The sequence below is a fragment of the Equus caballus genome, chromosome 28 (genome assembly GCF_041296265.1).
Source record: "Equus caballus isolate H_3958 breed thoroughbred chromosome 28, TB-T2T, whole genome shotgun sequence".
Lineage (NCBI taxonomy): Eukaryota > Metazoa > Chordata > Mammalia > Perissodactyla > Equidae > Equus > Equus caballus.
In genome coordinates, this window is record NC_091711.1 from 22,667,544 (window position 1) to 22,690,030 (window position 22,487).

Sequence of the window (22,487 nt, forward strand, 5' to 3'; positions counted from 1 at the left end):
AGTTGGAGTGTGCGAAATTTCTTTCTCAGTAATAAAACAAGACAGAAAATAAAAAAGGATAAAGAGGATATGAAAGAATAACACTATCAACCAATTTGATCTAATTGACACTTATAGAACAATCCACCCAAAACAACAGAAGCCACATTCTTTTAATGTACACAGAGAATATTTACCAAGATAGACCACACCATGAGTCATAAAACAAACATCAACATATTAAAAGAATTAAATCAAATAAAGTACTTTATCTGGCAATGGTGGAATTGAAAAACCCACCAGTAGCAGAAAGAATTTGGAAAATCCCCATACTTTTGGATTTAAACAGTACAATTCTAAATAATCTATGATTCAAAGGGGCGGGGGGAATTACGAAATATATTGCAATATATAAAAAGGAAAATACAGCATATTGAACTTGAGGGACACAGCTAAAGCAGCACATGGAGACAATGATAACAAATGATTATATTAGAAATATCCTAAATCAATAAACTAAGCCATCACTTTGAAAACTACATAAAGAAAAGAAAATTACAACCAATGTAATCAAAAGGAAGGAAATAATAAAGAGTAGATATTAATGAAATGAAAGACAAACAATAAAAAATAAAATCAATGAAGCTGGAAACCTGTTCTATCAGAATCAAACTGATAAAGCTTTAGCCAGAGTGCTGAAGAACAAGAGAGTAGGTAAAAATTACCAATATCAAGAATAAGAGAACATAACTACAGATCTTAATAGGATAATAACAAATATTATGAACGACGTCATGCCAATACATTTTAACACTTGGATGAAATCAGTAAATTTCCGTAAAACATACAAACTACTGAAGCTCACTCATAAAGGAGACAACCAAAATAGTGTGATATCTAACGAGTAATTTGAATTTCTAGCTTAAACTCTTCCCCCAGAGTAAACTCCAGGCCCAGGTGACAGCATGTGCGAATTCTATGAAACATTTAAAGAATTATGCCAATTTTACACAAACTCCTTAAGAAAATGGATGCTTATACAACACGAATGAGTGACATTTCTCCCTGAAATGCAAAGCTGATTTGCCATTTGAAAATCAATCCTTGTAATTCACTATATCAAAACAATGTACTATAAAAATGTATTCTCTCAATAGTTGCAATAAAAGAATTTGAAAAAATTCAAGATCTATTCAAAATTTAAAATATCTCTCAGCAGTCTAACAATAGAAGGGAACTTCCTTAACTTGATGAAGGGGCATCTACAAAAAAGTATAACAGACAACATACTTAACAGTAAAAGAACAGTGCTTTCCCCATACTGTAAATAATAGGATGTCCAATCTCACCATGTCTATGCAACATCGTGTGGGAGGCCTTAGCCAGTGTGATAAGAAAAGATAAGTAAGTTAAAAGGCATACAGACTTGAAAGGAAGAAACATGGCTATAATTACTTGCAAAGAATCATGGCCATCTGTGAATACAATCTCAAAAATTCTACAAAATACCTCCTCGAAATTGAGAATGAGTTTAGACGGGTCACCAGATACATGGTCAACTTACAAAAATCAATTATGTTTTCATATACCGGTACTGAATAATGGGATATAGAAATAAATTTTAAATCTTCATAATTTATAATAGCATGAAAAAGGAAACATGAAACATCTAGAGATAAACTTAACACAGAGATAATCTGATATATACGATCATTTTATGCTGAAAATAAAGAAAACGCTGATGAGAGAACTTTAAAATAATCTAAATAAATTGAGAGATATGCTCTGTTCATGGATTGGAAAATTCGATATTGCTAAATTGTCAATTCTTTAAATTGATACATAGATTCAAAAAAAATACTAAACACAATCCAAGGAGGCTTATTTTTAGATATTGGGGAGGTGATTCTATAATCTATATGGAAAGGCGATGGCCCTAGACAGCCCAACCAATTTTGAAACAGAAGAACAAATTTAGAGGACACACAACCCTGATTTCAAAACTTACTATAAAGCTTCAGTAATCAGAACAATGTGGTTTTACTGGTAGAATAGACATATTGATTGATGGAACAAAATAGACCCATATGTCTATAGTCAATTGATTTTTGACAAATGGAATGTGCCAAGGTATTTCTAGAAAGAAAGTATACACTTTTCAACAAATTGTGCTAGGGAAACAAAACCTCATCCCTTCTCTTCCCACACCCCATATACGAAGAAAAGCTTATCTTGAAATGGGTGGTAGACCTAAATGTGGAACTTAGAAAACTTTTAGAAGAAAACACAGGAGAAATCCTCTGTAATCTTAAGGCAGACAAATATTCTTATATAGAAAAAGCACAAACAGAAAATAAGAATTGATAATTTGTACTTTAAAATTAAAACTTTCTGCTCTCAAAAGAACTCCTAAAATACAATAATAATAAGATACATAATCCAATGTAAGTGAACAAAAAGTTTTTAAAAAATTTTTTATTTTATTGAGTCGCATTGGTTTATAACATTACGTAAATTTCAGGTGAACGTCATTATATTTCAGCTTCTTTACAGACTGCGTTGAGTTCACCACTACAAGTCTAGTTTCCATCCATTACCCTACAAATGTGCCCCTTTACCCCTTTCGGCCTACCCCTGACTTCCCTTTTGGTAACCACCAATCTGTTGTCAGTATCTATGTCTGTTTTTCAATCTTCCACATATGAGTGAAATCATACAGTGTTTGTCTTTCTCTGATTTATTTCACCTAGCATAATATCCTCAAGGTCCATCCATGTTGTCACAAATGGCATGATTTTGTCTTTTTTATGGCTAAGTAGTATTCCATTTGGACAAAAGTTTTGAAGAGAAACTTCAGACACAAAAAAGCTATAGATATCAAATAAACATATGAAAAGATGTTTGGCATTTTTAATCATTAGGAAAATTCATACTTAAATCATAATGAGATATCACTGCATACCTATTAGATTGGCAAAAATTCCAACAATAACAAAAATTACTAGTGAGGATGCAAAGCATCTGCAACTCCAATAGATTGCTAGTGGGGATGGAAAATGGTTTAGTCACTTCAGAGAACAGTTTGGCAGTGTGGTACAAAGTTAAATATTTACTCAACGTGTGAACCAACCATCCCACTCCAATGTATTTTTACAAGTGTTGACGACATATCTCCACACAAAGACCTGTACCTCAATGTTTGTAACAGTTATATTCATAAGCACCAAAAACTGCAAGCAATTCAAACTCCATCAACTGATGGATGGATGCACATATTTTGGTTCATTCAGAGAATGGAACACTACTAAGCAAAACAGAAACAAACTGATGACACATCAACAACATGATGTTCTCAGCATTAAACTAAGTACAAGAAGCCAGTCAAAAAAGGTTATATACCTTATGTTTCCATTTATATGATATTCTGGAAAAAACAAAATTATAGCAACAGAAATCAGATCAGTAGTTTGTAGGGGCTATGGGTAGGTGGAACCTACCTCACTACCTAGGTCCACAAGATGACTTTTTGGGGTGATGGAAATATTATATAAATTGATTGTGGTTGTGGTTATACACAGCATACATTTGTCAAATTCAACAAACTGCTACTAAAACAGGTAATTTTTGCTGTGTATAAATTATATCTCAATTAATAATAATGAACAAAGAAATAAACAGAAAAAGGAAAATCAACATGACAATGCTATTGGGTTCATATATTTCAAGTGGACTTCCAGAAGCTTTTTGGGAAATAATTTGGCAATATATGCCAAGAGCCTTAAATATGTTCCTACATTTCACCCATACAACTCCATTCTAGCATCCAAAGAAATTAACCTAACACAGAAGAAAAATTATACCCATAAAGATGTTTACTACAGAATTATTTATAATAGTGAAACCATAGAAGTTAAGATTTAACAGCCTGTGAATGATTAAGATATAGAGCAATGTCTTGATTCAGACTTTAAATAAATATGAAGCCTATTGAATAAAATAGAAAACGTCATGACGCAATGTAAACTGAAGAAAGTAACATATCCAATTTTATTTCAGGGCTTCTGTAAATAGTGGCTGACTAAACACATGCATCTACTTCCCATTCTCTAGAGCTGCTATAGCTGAAAGTATAGAAGTAGGAATGAAACCTGGTGCAATTGGTCTCCCGGTTTTTATTGATCCTCCTTTCCACTTCAACCTATTCTCAACTCCCACCTCCACGTTTGAGGCATCCACTCACAAACCAAAATTCTGTGAACCGAGTTTTCAAAACATCATGGTAAAGTATTTTCTTCAGGCTATTTTTTCCATCTTGAATTTAAATAATAAATCTAACGTCATGCTTATACAAATGAAACATACAAAAACATTAGCCAACAGGCAATAATAAGCCAATCAAACATTAACAAACCCCCAAACTCACCATTGCTTTAAAACTGATTTTATCATAAATAAGAAAATTTGTAACATTGATTTGATACTAATTGATCAGTTACTGAAGATTAAAAATGACTAAATATTATTGATGTAGTGGGTATATATACATGCAACAAATAAAATCTATAATTCTTTTGAGCTTAAATATAAAGAGATGATTTTCAAGAAAAAAGTTGTCTTTATATTGTAAATATTGTAGTTTAAGGGTTAAATAATTGGGCTATCAAAAAATATTTAGTATTCCAAAACAATTTATTTTCTTTTCTTTTCAGTTTTGTTAAGACATAGTTGATGAATAGAATTGTAAGGTATTGAAATGGTCAATGTGATATATGCATACATTGTGAATGGAGTCCCACCATTGAATTAGCACATCCTTCACCTCACATATTTACCGTGTTTTTTTTTTTTGGTGAGAACACTTAAATTCTACTATCTTAGCAAGTTTCAATTGTACAATACAGAATTATCAACTGTATTCACCTTATTATACACCAGAGCCTCAGACCTTACTCAACTTATAACTGAAACTTTGAACGCTTTTACCGGCTTCTCCCTCTCTCTCCCCACTCCAGCCCCTGGCAACCACTATTCTATTCTCTGTTTCTATGAGTTCAACTTTGTTTTTTAGATGCCGTAGATAAGTGATACCATGCAGTATTTGTCTTTCTCTGTCTGGCTTATTTCACTTAGCAGAATGTCTTCCAGGTTCATCCATGTTGTCACAAATGGTAGGATTTCCTGCTTTTTAAAGGCTGAATAATATTCCATTGTGCGTGTGAAAATATATGTATATTAACTCATTATCAATTAATCTGTCAACAGACACTTAGGATGTCTCCATACCTTGGCTATTGTGAATAATGATGCAATGAACACAAAAGTACACATATCTCTTCAAGATAGTGATTTCATTTCCTTCAGATATATAATCAGAAGTGGGGTTGCTGGATCATATAGTAGCTCAATTTTTAATCTCTTGAGGAACCTCCATAGTGTCTTCACAGTGGCTGTACCAATTTATACTCCAACGAACAATGTGCAAGAGTTCCCCTTTCTTCATACCCTCAACAGTATTTGTTATTTTTTGTTGTTTTGATAATAGACATCCTAACAGGTGTGAGGTGATATCTTATTGTGGTTTTGATTTGCATTTCCCTGAAGATGGGTGATGTTCCCCTTTTCATGTAACTGTTGGCCATTTGTATATCTTCTTTGCAAAAATGTCTATTCAGGAACTTTGTCCATTTTTTAATTGGATTATTTAGGGTTTCTTTGCTGTTGACTTTGCTATTGAGATGTATATTCCTTGTTTATTTTGGATATTAACTGTTTATCAGCCTGGCCTGAGCTCCTGGTTGTGTCTCAATATTTTGTGATTGTCCAAGCCGCCATTTTTGTTCTTAGTGGCTCCCAGGAGTTGAGGGTGTGCTGAGACCTGTCAGTGTCTCAAAGAGAAGGATCAAAGTTAGCACCTAGATCTGGGATGATTAGAAGCAGGACCCTCAAGCAGCAACCAGCAAAGTATGTAGTTAGCCCTTCCAGGAGAAACTGGGAGATAGGCATTTTTATCTGTTCCTTTTGTACTAAGCCCAGATGTACAGCCATGGAGAGGAGGGGAGGGGTGTTCCTGCACCCATTTAAAAATTGTTTCTTTGTGTACTGCAGTACTGTGGGATTCATGCATGAAAGCCTCCTAAGCTATCAGAGCCAGGCAATCCACCGGCCCATCCTTAGGGCAGCAGTCTCAACAGCTGGAGCCCCAGATGTGTGTACAAGATCCTTCCAGAGAGGTGTTGACAATCTGGTTTTATCATTAGAGAGAGCTAGAGGGAGAAGGTGGGGGTGGAGGGTAGGGGTGGAGGCAGGAATACTCCTGGCTCCCCCATTCTCGAAGGAGGTTCACAACCAGCCGCCAGACATGTGCTAAATTAGAATCATTTGAACCTTCGAGCAGCAGCTTGTAAAGTAGGCCTTCAAACTCCTTTCAGGGAAAGACTGGGAGACGGGTGTTTTTGCCTGCTCCCTCTGCACTGAGGCTTAAGGAAAACCTCCAGAATGCTTCACACCCATCAAGACCTCCTTCTTTGTTTGCTGTGGACGCAAGCCATGAGTGCCTTGTCACCACTGTATTTCCAGCCTTCTCCCGTTGCAATATTGGCACATGATGGGTGCTCACATATATGTTTAACAGATGGACGGTCTGAATTAAGAATATCCTCAATAAGAGGGGAGGCATCAATCAAGAGAGCCATAGAAAAAAATGAATATCTAGCTAGTTTATGTTTTAATCACTGTCAAAACAGCGATTCCTAATGCAGGTATATATCACATTTTTAAAAAAGTTTTGAAAAATACAGATTCCTGGGCCCTGCTGCAAATCTACTGAATTAGAACCTCTGGTCACAGATATTTAAAAACAAATGCTCATGGGTTTTCTAACATGTTTAATAACCTTTGCTCTAAAATGAGCTTTCCTTTTATGATTTGAAGAGTTCCACACTTTCAACCTCTGCAGAGATACACAAAACTCTTTTTGGAAAAAGCTTCAGAATAATCCACTATTTCAGATTTTTAATTGAGAACACTCTGTCAGTGACTTGGCAAAATTATGTAAAATTATTCCTGCATATTTCCTGTGTAGAAAATTCTACTAGTTTAAAATAATCATTTTTTCCCTCTTTTTCTAACAATTACCATTTTATCCACCCCCCCAACCCTAGCTCCTTAAAGTCTAAAAGATTTCAAGATTTAAAATGTGCCCTTGCTATGAACTACTCTAAAGTAAAAGAAACCAAATGAATTCAGACGATGTCTTACAGAGTAATTGCCTTCTTTTCATATTAATAAAAGTCGTCTCTCATGCCTGTTTTCCCTGGCTTGTTCATATAACATAGTCAACTGTGTCAACATTTAGCAACCTTAAATTGTATGCCAGACACCAAGATGTACATCATAAACATTTCTGTATTCCATAACCATCTTATCAATGGTTCTGTACTCAATGTGCTTATTAAAATGCCGATTTTCCCTCCAAACAATGACATGTGTTGAAAAGTGGATAGATACCACAATCTGTTATGCATATTAGCAAATGATAAAACATTAAATAGAGTGCTTTAAGTGAAATCTAATGAAAAGCCATTTCACACCAAGTCCTTTCCATCCTTAGCGGGCCCTAACCCTCATTCTGAAAAGATACAACCTCTGGGTGGAAAATAGAAACATCATAGTTGGAATATGGTGGGAAAAAGTATTTGTAAAGAAAGAGACTGAGGGCATTCATTTAAAAATGTGGATGCAGGGCTGGCCCTGTGGCCAAGTGGTTAAGCTCGCGCGCTCCGCTGCAGGCGGCCCAGTGTTTCGTTGGTTCGAATCCTGGGCGCGGACATGGCACTGCTCATCAAACGATGCTGAGGCAGCGTCCCACATGCCACAACTAGAAGGACCCACAACAAAGATTATACAACTATGTACCTGGGGGCTTTGGGGAGGAAAAGGAAAGAATAAAATCTTAAAAAAAAATGTGGATGCAAAGTGTACTTTCCCCTCTTCAGTTTTAAATTAGAGAATATGGACCTAGAGTGGACAACAGATTCTAGCAGCAAAGGCAATTATGTGGTAAACAGAGCCAATTATTTTGATGAGAAAGAAGGCTATCATTTCTGTAATTTTAGCAGTGGTAGATGTTCACAGTTTCAAAAGGATCGATGAATACAAGAATGTATAAAATAGAAAGTGGAAGTCCTTCCTTTGAGTATTACTATTAGTGAGTCAGCTAAATACTTTTCTGGAACTCTCTATATATGAACACACATACTTAGAGATATGCATATGCATGTGTATGAGTGTGTGTGTGAAAAGTATCCCACGTGGAAATTCTAATGGCTCCTGTGAATTTGGTAGTGCCTTTCTGGCAGTATGTAATAGAGATACTCACATCCATGAAGGGAGACCAGAGAAGCTCTTAATTGCCTATCACATTACTTTTGGAGCTAAATGGATGTTGCATTATTCAGGATTAAGAGATATATTTCCAAAGCACCAAGCTAGATGGATGCCGCAGAATTCCTCATTTGCTCCAAAGCCGTTCATTGTTTGCCTTTCTATTGGTTTGTCATTGCCATGATGACGGTTACGTCTGGTGCACGATGTTGTTTGCAGGGCAATTTTTGCCACAAAAAAAGGATTAATTTTTTTCTGCCATTTTCCATTTTCATCACCAATTTCTAACTGTCATGAAAGTGAGCTCTGTTTTTACACGACATTCCATTCTTATTACCGTCTTTGTCCCAAGAATGAAAGTCTGTAATGAGAGCAAAGCCATAGCTGGCATCAGAGAGCTGTTATAATTCACTCTCATGACAAAGATAGTAATGAGAAATGACAGTGGCACAAAATGAATCCTTTCCCATCCCAGCCCCTTGGATGATAATGAAAACAGAAGATGGCACCAACTTTATTCATCTTCGTGACACCTATTGTGACAGGATTGAAAGCTGCGGCAAGAAAGCATCTGAAGTTACGATTTCCCAGTCTCGTTCCCATCACATGTTTAAAAAAATCAACGAAAAACAAACAAAACAAAACAAAAAGCCTTCCATATCACCACTTCTCCTGGGACTCCCATTATGGGGAGGCTTTCCGAGGTTGCAGAATTCTCTTTACGGTCCACAACTGAATGTATTTCAGAGAGCATGAAATGCTTCCATCTCCTAAAATTGTTTTCTTTTTTATTATGAAATCATCTTAGCAATGCCTCTAATAGAATTGATGGGAAAGAGGAGGGAGAGAATACAGAAATAAAGCCACTTTTTGAAGTTCTAATTCAATTCTTTGACTCTCCTGAAAAATATAAATTTAAGGTATAAAGCATTCAACTAATACTTCAGCAGACTCTCACCCGCTCTTACATATCTTTGCCCTCTCCTCTCCTCCATTCTCCTATCTCTCTTTTTGAGCTGTGACTATATTTTTAGAAAAGCTAAAAAGAAATTTAGAGCTAAGTTGACCCAATCTCTGTATTTTATGGATCAGAAAAAGGAGACTCAGAAAGGTGAAACAACTTAGCCACCGTCACCCAGATAGTGCCAGAATACTCAGTCACAATTTTTCAGTGTGATCTTTCTAGAACGTAAGTTGAGAATGCCAGAGAAAGGTAGCGTGGAGTATATGTATTCTTCTCGAGTTTTTGCGGCCTCTCTATCAAGGGAAGGTGGCATCCTCTCAAGGAATGATTTTAGAGTCACAGGAGTCCGAGAGTCCAGGCTCTGTCACTTCCTATCTCTGTGCCTTTGGGCCTATCATCTTTCTGATTATCAGTTTCCTTTACTATATGACAAGTTTAGAAAATTATAACTGGCGTACTAAATGATCTATTTTAAATAGAGTAGATATAGTGATCCCTTTATTTTTTCCTCTCCCTACTGACTTCAAATATGACTTTCTTTTACCTCCTCCGCACCCTGCTTCTAACTATTCTGTGGTCAGGAGCAAGGGAGCGGGGCAAAGTAAGGCAGCAAAGGCCGTGTTCCATTGCTGGACATCTCTGCCCTGCACCATTTCTTGGCATAGGCCATGGATCCTTTGGAAGACTTCTCACAACTCGCACTCCACTCATGATAGTAAAGCAAAATGGTCCATTTTTCCCCTTGGCAGACACCTGAGTCCTTTCAAAAATATTCAAGCCTGGCTTCTTTTCTGGGTATCCAGGTGGTCCAGGTGAAAACCCATACCACCTGGCCCTGACGTGCTCCAAGAGTGAGGCCCGTTCACTGCCTCCTTTATTCTTGTTTTGCAAATGGGGACTGCTGGAGGCAACCTCTTGCATTTGGAATTCTTCAGGCAAGAGACAAGCACCATTCCCTTTCTCCGCAAACTCCAGGGTGCACATGCCAAGCTGGAGGCAACCGTTCTATAACAGTATGGGCAGACCTATGCATTTGTGCAGCTAATAAGCATTTGGCAAGGAATTGGCAGTGTGTTAGTGAAATGTCGCTCTCCCTTTTGACAGACATTCTGGGTGCCATCCTTATTTGACTGGAGGGAAGAGGGCATGTGATAGTCTTACATATACCTTTTATCCTTTCATTGACTGTTCTCCAACAAATCTCTAACCTTCTTTCATCGCTGGCTACTGGGATTGATGATGGCTGGACCAGTTTGGCCATTTGGGGATGAATCTGTGTCTTCCTTTTAGATAAGTAGCAAAACTTGTCCTTCATTGTCTCAGCTTTCAGACTGCAGACAAAATTCTGAGACCCAGCAACAGTCTTGTTGCATTCTCTACAGATCTCACATGGTTGTTGTAATAAGCATAACTTTTTGATATCGTGCTAACTTATTTTGTATTTCTACTAAATGATGATATCATAACTCCTGAACTATGGGGCAACTGAAGTGTACAGAGGGGAAGTGCCTTCTTCTGATGCAAGAAACCAGTATTCTGGTTAAATAAAATATTTCAGCTAACACAAAGTGGTAATGTATGCCACAACACAATGTAGTTTGTGTGTGTGTGTGTGTTTTTACTGAGGAAGACTTGCGCTGAGCTAACATCAATTGCCAGTCCTCCTCTTTTTCTGCTTGAGGAAGACCAGCCCTGAGCTACCATCTGTGTCACTCTTCCTCTATTATGTCTATGGGACACCTCCGCAGCATGGCTGGTGAGTGGCGTAGGTCCGCACCCAAGATCCAGGCCCGCGAACCCAGGGCATCGAAGTGGAGCGCATGGAACTTTAACCACTGGGCTACGGGGTTGGGCCCTACACTGTAGTTTTTAAACAATTAGAATACCTAGGAGTCCTAAAACTTCCAGACCTTCCTGCGCCTGATGCTGTCTGTGACATTGTGGAGCTCAGCTATGATCTACATCGTAGATCTTCTATGCTGAGGACCCAGCAGACTTTCAAGCCAATCCAGAGCTGACCAGAGCTCTTGTTCTTGGGAAACTATTTCATTGTGAATACCTCGCTATAGGTAATGAAGCACTCCTGATTCCGGTGGCAGCCAGGGTTCCACCAGATCTGTGCAGCATTGGTAGTGGGACTGAATATTTTGTAGTTCCCTCAGGATAATATACTGAGCTCTCTTCCAAGCTTCTTGTTAAGTTCCTTGACCTATTTACATGTTTTGGGGGCTTATTTTCATAACCACCATTCTTTTACACTTTCCTTGAACACTTTCAGACAAATGAAGAAAGCATTCTATTAAACAACAGTAATCTTGATGGAAAAATGTTCCAGATTTCAGGTCTGCCTCTATCACTGATTAATATAACACCCACCGCGGTAACTTATATTTTGAGATCTAATGTGTAGAAGGCTTTGTGTCCTGTAACTTTGGACAAGTAGCTTCATTGCTTTAAGCTTTTGTGGACTAATCTGTAATATGAGAGAGATTGGAATTAGATTTGTGGTTTGCAATCTGTTCTGAGGACCCTTGTGTTCTGTTGAGATGCTCAACAGCTCCCACAGAGAAAGAAGGGAAAGGACCATGGAATTGTGGGGGCCGTCCAGCAGCCTGTTACTCAATCAATGGAGGAGTTCCGCTCATGTCATTTTATGTATCAGGCTTCCACACAAGACTGATTTTCGAAAAAGGAGTTCAACTCCAAAACCACTGGGTTAGAATTTCCTTCTGACTCTGCTCAGCTATAATTCTACGAGATAGCACATGATTGTAAAATACCAGAGCAGCAAACGTTAATTCCCATTCTCTTCTGAGGTGTAGGGTGAGGTTGGAGTTGTGAGAAATTGCTTTGCCTTTCAGCTCGACGTCACCTATTCAACTTTGTTTAGTGAGCAGATAATAGCACAAAACAGGATGTTTTCTTGCCCTGGTCATCCCAGGCAAGAAAAGGCTTTATTTGAAATGCGTATCATGGGGCTCAAAGTAAATGTGAAAATTGGTATAAACTTGCCAAAAGAACAAATAAATGGGACTGGCCCAGTGGCATAGCAGTTAAGTTCATACACTCCACTTCGGTGGCCCAGGGTTTGCAGGTTCGGATCCCAGGCGCAGACCTAGAGCACTCGTCAAGCCATGCTGTGGCAGCATCCCACATAAAATAGAGGAAGAGTGGAAACAGATCTTATCTCAGGACCAATCTTCCTCACACACAGAAAAAGCAAACAAACATTCTTCAGAACTTTGAGGACAACATAGAAAGGAGTCAGCCATGATGTAGCTGTATAGCTGTTATGTCTCCATGGGAGCTATGCCCGCAGTTCCTTAGTCTCAGCACCTTTAAGAAAGGAATATTATTCTGCAATTTATTTCTAAAATAAATTTATTTTAGTTTAAAGATAACTAGATATTTTTCCGGTCATGCAGGTAAAGGTAAAAATTATGCTAACTTAAAGTGCTATGGATATTTTCTAGTCATTCAAACTATGTAGGGTTAATATCAAAGAGACTATCATGAAGAACAAAGATTAAATGCATATAAAAATCTTTCATTCTATTTCTAAACCTATTTTGTAGTCAAATAAGACACGTACAAGAAAAAAAATTTCATCTTAGTTTTTAATTTTCATGTTTCTTCCATTTGTAGTCTGGAAGATTTGCTAGAGAGTATATGAGATCTTCACACACTTTTAATAAATTCATCTTACTTTTGGTGATTAAGGCATCTGTGAGATTAAAAAGATGACTTGAAAATTCCATTCCTGATTACTTAGGGTGAAATCACAATTACTGCTTTGTCTTCCTGCTTGGTTAAAAGCAGTCAGTATTCCCATTACCTGTGGATTGCTATAATAAGTCAAGCTTAAGAAAAATGCATATGTGAAAACTTGCTTGCAATTACTTTTCCTGACAGTCAGGCAAAATGTAATTAAAAAGTTTGAATTGTACAGGTGCTAAAAAGAAGTACATTGCAAAATAAGCAAACTCTAATGTTAAGAAATCCATTGGGTTATTAACATGTTATGATCTTAATTATGACAGTCCAGGGTTATAATCCTGGGTCTATTGCTAAGGAGAAGAGATTATAAAAGGAGGTTGTCAAAATCTTTATCAGAGAGTTATTTTAACATCATTTTTAAGGGAAATTTATTGTTTAATTATAAAGGTAATATAACTACAATCTAGGAAATATGTAAAATGGTGAAAAGAAAAATAATTGCCTATTGTTCCAGTACTTAAACTGCCATTATTATTATTTTGGTGGCATTCCTTCCAGGCTTTCTTCATACGCTTTTATTAAGTTTTTGTTTATAATTTTAATGTGTGCGCATAACATTTTGCACCCTGTCTTTTCACTTTATTGTATACATTTAATAGAGTTTTATATTTTCAAAACGAGTCTGGTTTGTATCTTAGGAAATTACTTGGTAAGAGAAGGTGGTCAGCATGGCAATAAGCCTCAGGCCTGGTCCAGAAGGTAATTCCACTTTGGTGTGAGGCTGGCAACAACCAGGTCATTTTCAGCCCTGGAATCATTTCATGAGAAATGCTTTGCCCTATGCTGAATGCTAGCTACAGGACAAAGTTGCCATCAATTAAGACTTGGAATGAGGCCAGATCTAAATCACTGGGGTAGAATCTTTGCATCTCAGCTTCATGGGGATCACCATATAAAGAACCCAGATGATACAGGACACCGTAATTGCTGCCCACGGAAGCCAAAGGAGAGCATTTGAATCCACAAAGATGAAAGCACTTCTTTCAAGGACACCTGAAGGCATGCTATGAAACCAAGAGCTGTAATAAAATCAAAATTACTTAGAAAACTAACTGTAATGTTTAAACTATTCTATGAGTGAGTGTAACTGGATTTTTTGAAAAAAAACGCAACAATATATAAGTAATGCAAACACTAAGAGACCCTGCAATTTTGTTCTTTGAGATTAAAAAGAATGAATATGGAAACCTATAAAATCAACTGTATGTGCATGTACGTAGGCATAATTTGGCCTAAGTACGCATGGGAACACTATCTTAGTACTGTCTAAATGATAAACTGCACTTTAAGTAATCCAAAAGACAGCCAGAGTCCATGAAAACTTTCAGAAAGACTGAATCTCTACAAAATTTCCAAGAGCTTCATTCGTCATTCAGTAACCACAACAGATTAAAGAGTAAAGAAGTTTAAAGAGTCTGCTACTGAGAATGTCAAAGTCACAGAAAGATTTGTGACTGTCTTTTCAAGGGCGTAGGGAAAAGGGACAGAATTTCTGGAGAGTAGAATGAAAGTTCACATCAAAATTTTAAAAACTCATAAACTGTTTGACCCTATAATTGTTCTTCTTGAAGTTTTTTTCTCCCTCTGGCTGCCTTTTAAGATTTCACTCCATCTTTAGTTTTCAGTAGCTGGACTCTGCTGTCCCTAAGTGTAGTTTTCTTTCTGTTTACACTATGTGGGGTTTGTAGACCTTCTTGAATCTGTAGCTTGATATCTATTTATGTCTAGCAAATTCTCAGCCACTATTTCTTCAACTATTGACTCTTTGATTAAACAGACATTAAACATTTTGTCTCTATCTTACATGTATCTTATGCTTTTTTCTATACACTTTTCCCCCTGTGCGTTGCTCTGGATTCTCTCTACAGCCCTATGAGCTGATTTACTAATTATTTTTGTTTTCTTGCTATTTCTAATCCGGTAATAAACTACTCTAGTAAATTTTTCATCCTAGTCATTATATTTTCTAGTTGTAGAATTTCCATTTGATAGGTGTCTTGTGTGTGTGTGTGTGTGTGTGTGTGCGCGTGTGTGTAGATTCTAGGTGTCTACTGAAGTTTTCCATTTTTTCATCTATTTTCTTGAATTGTATCAATCATGCTATTTAAAAATTTATGATAACTCCAATATCTAATTCACTCACAGGTTTGTTTCAATTGCATGTTTCTCTCTTGGTTTTGTTCAACTGGTTCTGTATTTTAACATGCTTTTAATTTTTAAATTGATACTAGAAATTATAGATTAAAAAAATTGCATAGTGTATGCATAACGTAATCTTCCAAAGAAGTTCTTTTGTGCATGTGTGGAAGGCAGATAGAATATCAGAAGATCACCTTAATCCTTTTATGAGTTGATTTTAGTTTCTTTTTTTAAGATTGTTGTGTTTCACTTTGTCCCTAATATTCTGTCATGGCCCTTCTGGGAACTTAATGACAAGCCCTGGGTATTTAGCAAGTCCATCTGATCTGATGGAACTTGAGCTCCAATCTCTCTCCCTGGCAGTAGGCAGTACTGAAATCTGCTCTGTTTTTTTTTCCCTCCTAGCTGCGCTTTCCACGGGTTTCCTTGCTTGCATAATTAAGAGTGCATCAGTATCTTGAAGAGAATCAAAAGGAGATTTGGGGAGTCTTTTGAAACCTCCCTGTTTTGGGGTAATGTCACTCAGTTTGTCCCCTCTCTGTCAGACTCACACTTTGACTTCTGTCTCCGTGGTCCTGTGAGACTCTTGTTTCCTGCTTGGGCTCTGTTCCCTCACTTAGCGGAAATTTCTAAGTACCTTCAGGAGAAAAGCAGCCAGTCTGGAGCTCGCCTGCCCACAGTGGTCGCAGTTCCTCCTGTCTCTAACTGCTTTGGTTGATTCCAGTGCCTTCAAACAGTTGTATTTTATATCTTGGTCAGCTTTAATTACTGTAACAGCAGAAAAGTTAGTCCGATACAAGTCATTCCTTCATAATGGAATCAGAACGCCACTTCTATAAAGAAAATAATCATAGATGTGGCAAAGATTTAGCTACCTGAGTAATCCATAATGGCTATTCTTCTACTGGTGAAAACTTGGAATGACTGACAATATGGGATTATTTAAATAAATTATGACATCCTCTGTAAATCAAAATTGCTCCCACAATTAGGGACACAATTGAGATGATGAATTTCAAGTGTGACCAAGCAGTGTGTGGTGTGTGTGTTTATTTTCTTTCAGTCATATTTACTACACAGGTGCAAGCATAGATAGGTGCAAACTCAAGAGTCGGGCTTAACTTGATCATACTTACCCCCAAACCCCATCTAAGTCCTATCTCTGTCTAATTTAGGAGGAACGGAATGTATTAAAGCACATTGAATGGCTCACAGAACTCACGGAGGGCAGAGGAGTAGGGACGGGGCTACACTGCTAGAAATAGCTACAAAAATCACGTGTAGAACTTCTCTCGTGAGAACACACTGCTGATATCTCTCAGCCGAGATACTACTGCTGTCTCCTTGATACCCCTGATCCTTGACACTGGAAGTTACTGCTAGAAACATCATCACTGCTGCTTTAGAAAATTAGAAACAGCTTTGACCACAGGCAACCCATTCCTGAGATTCTAAATTGTTCCTTAATGACTATGACTCATTTTTCAAACAGGTATGTCCTTCCAAAATCAACTATTTTCAGGTAGTTCATGTAATGGGAGAACCAGTGTCATGTCCATGACTATGAATAATTCTCCATTTAACTTAGGATTATATGTATAAATTATTTAGCTTTTAATTCTCTGAGCCAACTGTGACTGGCCCTACAAGGATACTCACCATGCATCGCTCCTACCCTCCATCTTGCCGTCTGAAAGGCTGTTTCCTGCAAATAGGGTTTGTCTGTGCATGATTCTGCATTTACCTCAATCTTCTCTTGCTCCTCAAGTGTTCAGGCCAACCTGGGTCCAAATAATGAGTTGTCAGATTTCCTGCTAAGTCTAGGTTTAGGCTACTTCATTTGGTGAATGGGCCAGATTTTTCTGAACTCTGTAGCCATGGACACTACCTCTTGGTAGCCTTCCACTTTCCTTCATGATAGTCACTAAATTTACCAGCCCTTTCACAGATTTTGCATAATTTATTTGCTGCTGTATGTTCCAACACTGTGACAGCACTTGGAGCTTATAAGACACTCAATATCCATTTTAATAAGATTTTGTAACATTTTGTATACTTAATGAATATATCAGAACACTCTCTAGTTTCTTTAGAGACTCCATTTGTAGTTTTATCTCTCATTCTCTGTATACTTTTGTGTGGCTTCCTGGAAGAGAAGAATGAAACTACCATCACTGTTATTTTTAAAGCCACAAAAATAGCCAGTTAATAAATGTTTATTGAGCTGAACTAATAGATATGCAATAACAATGCTAAATGGCCATCTGTAGGATAAGTCTAGGGGGAACCACATTTATATCTCTAATCAAAAGTTAATGTCATTGATTATTGAATAATCCATTTTTCTTTACTTGTACCCATCCTTAAGGAGGAAACAGAAATGGACTTCCTATATTCTGATTGTTGAGTGTTACTGACTAGTGAGATTGTGGGGATAAGAAGGTTAAGTCAAAATTTCTCTATTCTACACAAATTTTATTTTGGGGCTACATATTTCATCTAACCATATAACAAAATATTGTCAGACTAAAATCATTATGGAGTCATCTGGAAACTATTTACTCTGCCTCTGGTTTTGTGAAGTCTAATGGGAGCCAGAAAGAAGCAAATGAACAAAAATGAGCAAATAAACCTAGATATGTTTGTAAAAAAGGACTTGTACAGAATTTACATGAAATCATAGTCACGGTTATGGAATAAATATTCTATGTTAATAACTTGTCCATTAAAAAAGATGTCTGATAGAAAACAATTGAAAGATCAAAACAAATTGATATTTGGAAGAGTATCATGTTTGCCTTCTGCAAGAAGCAACACAGAAGAACAAATCTCTCAAACTTATGCTTCCACTAAGTGGCTCTGCTTTTGCCAACATTTGGAATTGTCAGACGTTAAAGTTAGTCTTTCTGGTGGGTCTGTAGCAATATTTCATTGTGGTTTTAATTTGCATTTCCTTGCTTACTAAAGAAATTGAGCTCCTTTTCATCTATTTTTTTGACTTTCTTCTCTTCCAAAATATTTTTTTAAGATGTGTGTTTTTCCATTTGGTTACCTTTCTTCTTCTTATTGATATGTAGGAGTTTTTTTTTTTTTCTTTAAAGTATGCTTTTTGGTGGGGAAGATTGGCCCTGAGCTAATATCTGTTGCCAATCTTCCTCTTTTTGTTTTCTACCCAAAGCCCCAGTACATAGTTGTATATCCTAGTCGTAGGTCATTTTAGTCCTTCTATGTGGGATGCCGCCTCAGCATGGCTTGTTGATTAGTTTGTAGGTTTGTGCCCAGGATCCAAACCAGTGAACCCTAGGCCCCCGAAGCAGAGTGTACTCAGCCATTGGGCTGGCTCCTAGGAGTTCTTTATGTACTGCAAATGCAAGATCTTTGAAAACTATATGCATGGCAATATCTTCTGCTCTTGGGTTTACTCTTATGCTTTCTAAATAATACCTTTCCTAAGCTGAACCACTTAATTTTAGTGAACAATTGAAAATATTTTCTTTTATTATTCTTGCATCTATAAAGGGAAAACACACTACTGTTTTCCTTTACACTGCACACAATACTCTCAACACTTCTGTACTCTGGTCTCCAAATGTGTGGAGGTTTTCCTCACACCAAGCAATTCTGCAACACCAGCTGGATGTCCTAGAATTTAACTCAATTCCAATTCTACCTACTTGGAGCTAGCGTTATCTCCCACATGTTAAGGATTCAGTCCTACAAGACTGCCCCTGCTCCCACTTCAGATGCCATTTGCAAGTCCAGCTTGTTACCTGTGCTTCTGACCCACTGGCTGTAGAGCAGAAGTTCCTGCGATCCCCTCCTTGGATTTGATTAATTTGCTACAGCCTCTCACAGAACTCAAGGAAACATTTTACTTGCTAATTACTGGTTTATGGTAAAAGGATATGACTCAAGAACAGCCAGATGGAGGACGTACATAGGGCAAGGAATGTGGGAAGGGATGTGGAGCTTATATGCCCTCTTTGGGCAGACCACTCTGCCAGCACCTCCACGTGTCCACCAACCCAGAAACTCATCAAACTCTGTCCTTTTGGGTTTAATGGGAGTTTCATTGCATAAGCTTGATGGAGTAAATCATTGACCAGTGAGGTAGAACTCAATCTCCAGCCTTTCTTCCCTCTTGGGAGCTGGGGGATGGAGGGATGGGACTGAAAGTTCCAACTGAGTCATGTTTGGTTCCCCTGGCAACCAGCCCCATCCTTAGAGGCTTTCCAAAAGTCACCCCAATGACATAAACTCAGGTGTGGTTGAAGGGGGCTTGTTATGAACAACAAAAGATGATCATTTCACATTTCTCTCTCTGAAGCCATTTCAGGAACTAATGACAAAAACCAAGTATTATAATAAAAGATGTCCCTCTTGCTCTAATCACTCAGGAAATTACAAGGGTTTGGGGAGCTATGTGCCAGGAATTGGAGGAAGGCCAAGTATATATTTTCTTATAAATCACAATATCACCATATCCTATTTAAGAAATTTTCCCTCCAAGGTCTTTAGTGTCTTACATCTTTTTCTACAACCATTACTATTTTGCCTTTCACATTTAGAAATCTAAATATAGCTGAAATACATTTTTGTGAATGCTATAAATGCTAATTTCTTTTTCTTTCTTTTTGGTGGGGCAGATTTGCTCAAGGCTAACATCTGTTGCCAATTTTCCTCTTTTGTTTTGCTTGAGGAAGATTAACCTTGAGATAACATATGTGCCAATCTTCATCTATTTTGTATGTTGGTCACCGCCACAGCATGGCTTGATGAGTGGTGTATGTCCATGGCCAGGATCCGAAACAGTGAACCTGGGCTGCTGAAGCAGAGCATACCAGACCCAACCACCGTGCCATGGGGCTGGCCCCCTATAAATGTTAATTTTTAAAAATATAGATATCTGAATGCTCTAGCAGTGTTTATTCAAAAGAGATATGTAATGTTAGCTTTGTAACAAATCAAGTGTCTATGTATGTGTGGTTCTGTTTTTGGATTCTTTGGGTTTTTCTCTTTCATCATTTTATATTTTTTTGCACAAATATCACATTGTATTAAGAAAGTTTCATAGGTCTTGTTAAAAACAGGACAACAGGCCCAAAATGGAGTTGCTTATGCTAAGCCCCATGGCACCAAACCGAGACCAACTCCTTGGAGCTCCTTTCTGTCTGCTACATCGGATGGTGCAGGATTCAAATTGATTTTTGCTCAAATTAAAAAAAAAACAAAACCTCTTAAAATTTTAATATGCTTCAATTTATCTTTTAAGAGTTTTGATGTAAGAAGAGGGAATGGAAAGAGACCCCCTCCAATGGCCCCCAGGAGCTGTGAGCAACCAGGCCTGGTGCCTGTGGAGCCCCTGAGCTCGCTGTTCTCTCGCTGCCTCAGGAGGTCGTAAGTGGGTCCCTGTCGGATGCTCCACAGCTTCTGCGTTACACACTTTCAGACGTTGTTTGAGCATCTCTCTTTCCAGACTGGGTCTGGAAACTGGCCAGAGTAGGACTAGATCCGGCTGAAAAACTAGACCGGGGCCAGGGTTGGACCAGATTTGACTTAGAAACCATACTGTTTCTGGGTTGAAATGAGCCTGACTTAGAAACTGGACTGAGTCTAACTTGGAAATCAGACTGGGTTCCGCGTCTGGTTCCAACAAAAACTGGACCAGGCCCAATGTGAGGCCTCAGGTGAATAAAATTTTTTTTTAGGGAAGAACAGACAGGTTAACCTTACCAAAACTAGTTGAATTCCAGTGGCCACAGTGTAAAACCTTTAACCTAGATAAGCTTATCTATTTGCAGGTGTCCTAGAGAATAAGGGGTCTCAGCTAAGCATTCACTGAAAAGGGTTCAGGGGAAATTATTTCTCCTCCTCTACAATGTCTGATGACCAGGGTGAAACTTGCTGGGACACCCCACTCGCTTCAGAGCCTACAGACAGGATCCTGGGAAAACTGGCAGAAGCTGGTAAAGGGTAAGAATTCTGAAGTTAGCTCTCTGAGACCTCTGTCTATGGTGCCTGGTGCAGAGAGGAAGGTAAAATTTCATGTTGTCCCATCCTTTCCAAATTCAGACTGTCAAGAGAAAATATTTGTAGGAATTAGATCTTTGAATTGTGACTTGTGAATTTGCTTTTGGGTACTCATTGTTTGTCTCTTGATCCTTTCTCTCCCAGGGGGAGCAATTGCCTTCTCGTTTGTCTTGTTACGTGTCCTGAGAACTTGGGTTGGCAACTGTCAGATTGAGGGCCCCAAAAATATGGCCAGGTTTTGGGGACCATAGCTCTGAAGTGCATTTCAGACGTTGGGAATTATCCTGCCTGTAATAATCATAGTAGTCTCTCTTCAAAGCCTTAAATGCATGTTTACAGCAAACAACCAAGCAAATGGTCTTAAGAATACAACTTTGGAAAAGGAAGAAAGAAAATGACCAAGTTAAAGAATGTGAATCAGGATGTTGTGACCTATGATTGCTGCAGAGATTCAGCAAAAACTCCAGAGCAGTAGCTGGGGGTAGTGCTTAATGCCTTGTATTTTTGATCCCACCTTTCAGTTAGGCTGAGGGTCTGATCAAGAGGAGGGAATTTTTAAAAATTAGACAACAGGCGCAAAATGGAGTTGCTTATGCTAAGCTCCATGTCACCAAACCAAGACTTGACTTAATTATAGTTTCAGCTCTCCAGAAATGGAATCTTAAACCAATCACTCAGGAATCACCAGATAAGCACTCACGAGGTAATCCGCTGAGAGACCCCAGCCATCTCCTAAAGGGAAGTAACCTTGCAATAACCAACCTACTTTTTCCCGCTGCCTTCAGCCTTGGAAGTCTTTCACTCTGTGTAGCTCCTCACAGCTCCTTTCTATCTGCCACATTTAGTTCTGCCTGATTGGAATCGATTTTCGCTCAAATAAACTCTTATAATTTTCATATGCCTCAGTTTACCTAGATTGGCTCTGAGCTAATATCTGTTGCCAACCTTCCTCTTTTTTTGCTTGAGGGAGATTGTCACTGAGCTAACATCTATGGCAATCTTTCTCTATTTTATGTGGGATGCTGCCACAACATGGGTTGACAAGTGGTGCTAGGTCCACACCCACGCCCGGGATCCAAACCTTCAAACCCTGGGCCACTGCAGCAGAGCACATGAACTTAACCACTACGCCACCAGGCTGGCCCCTCAGTTTATCTTTTAACAGTCTTAAAAACTGTTAAAACAAGTTCTTCATAATTGGTGTTATTATGTAAGA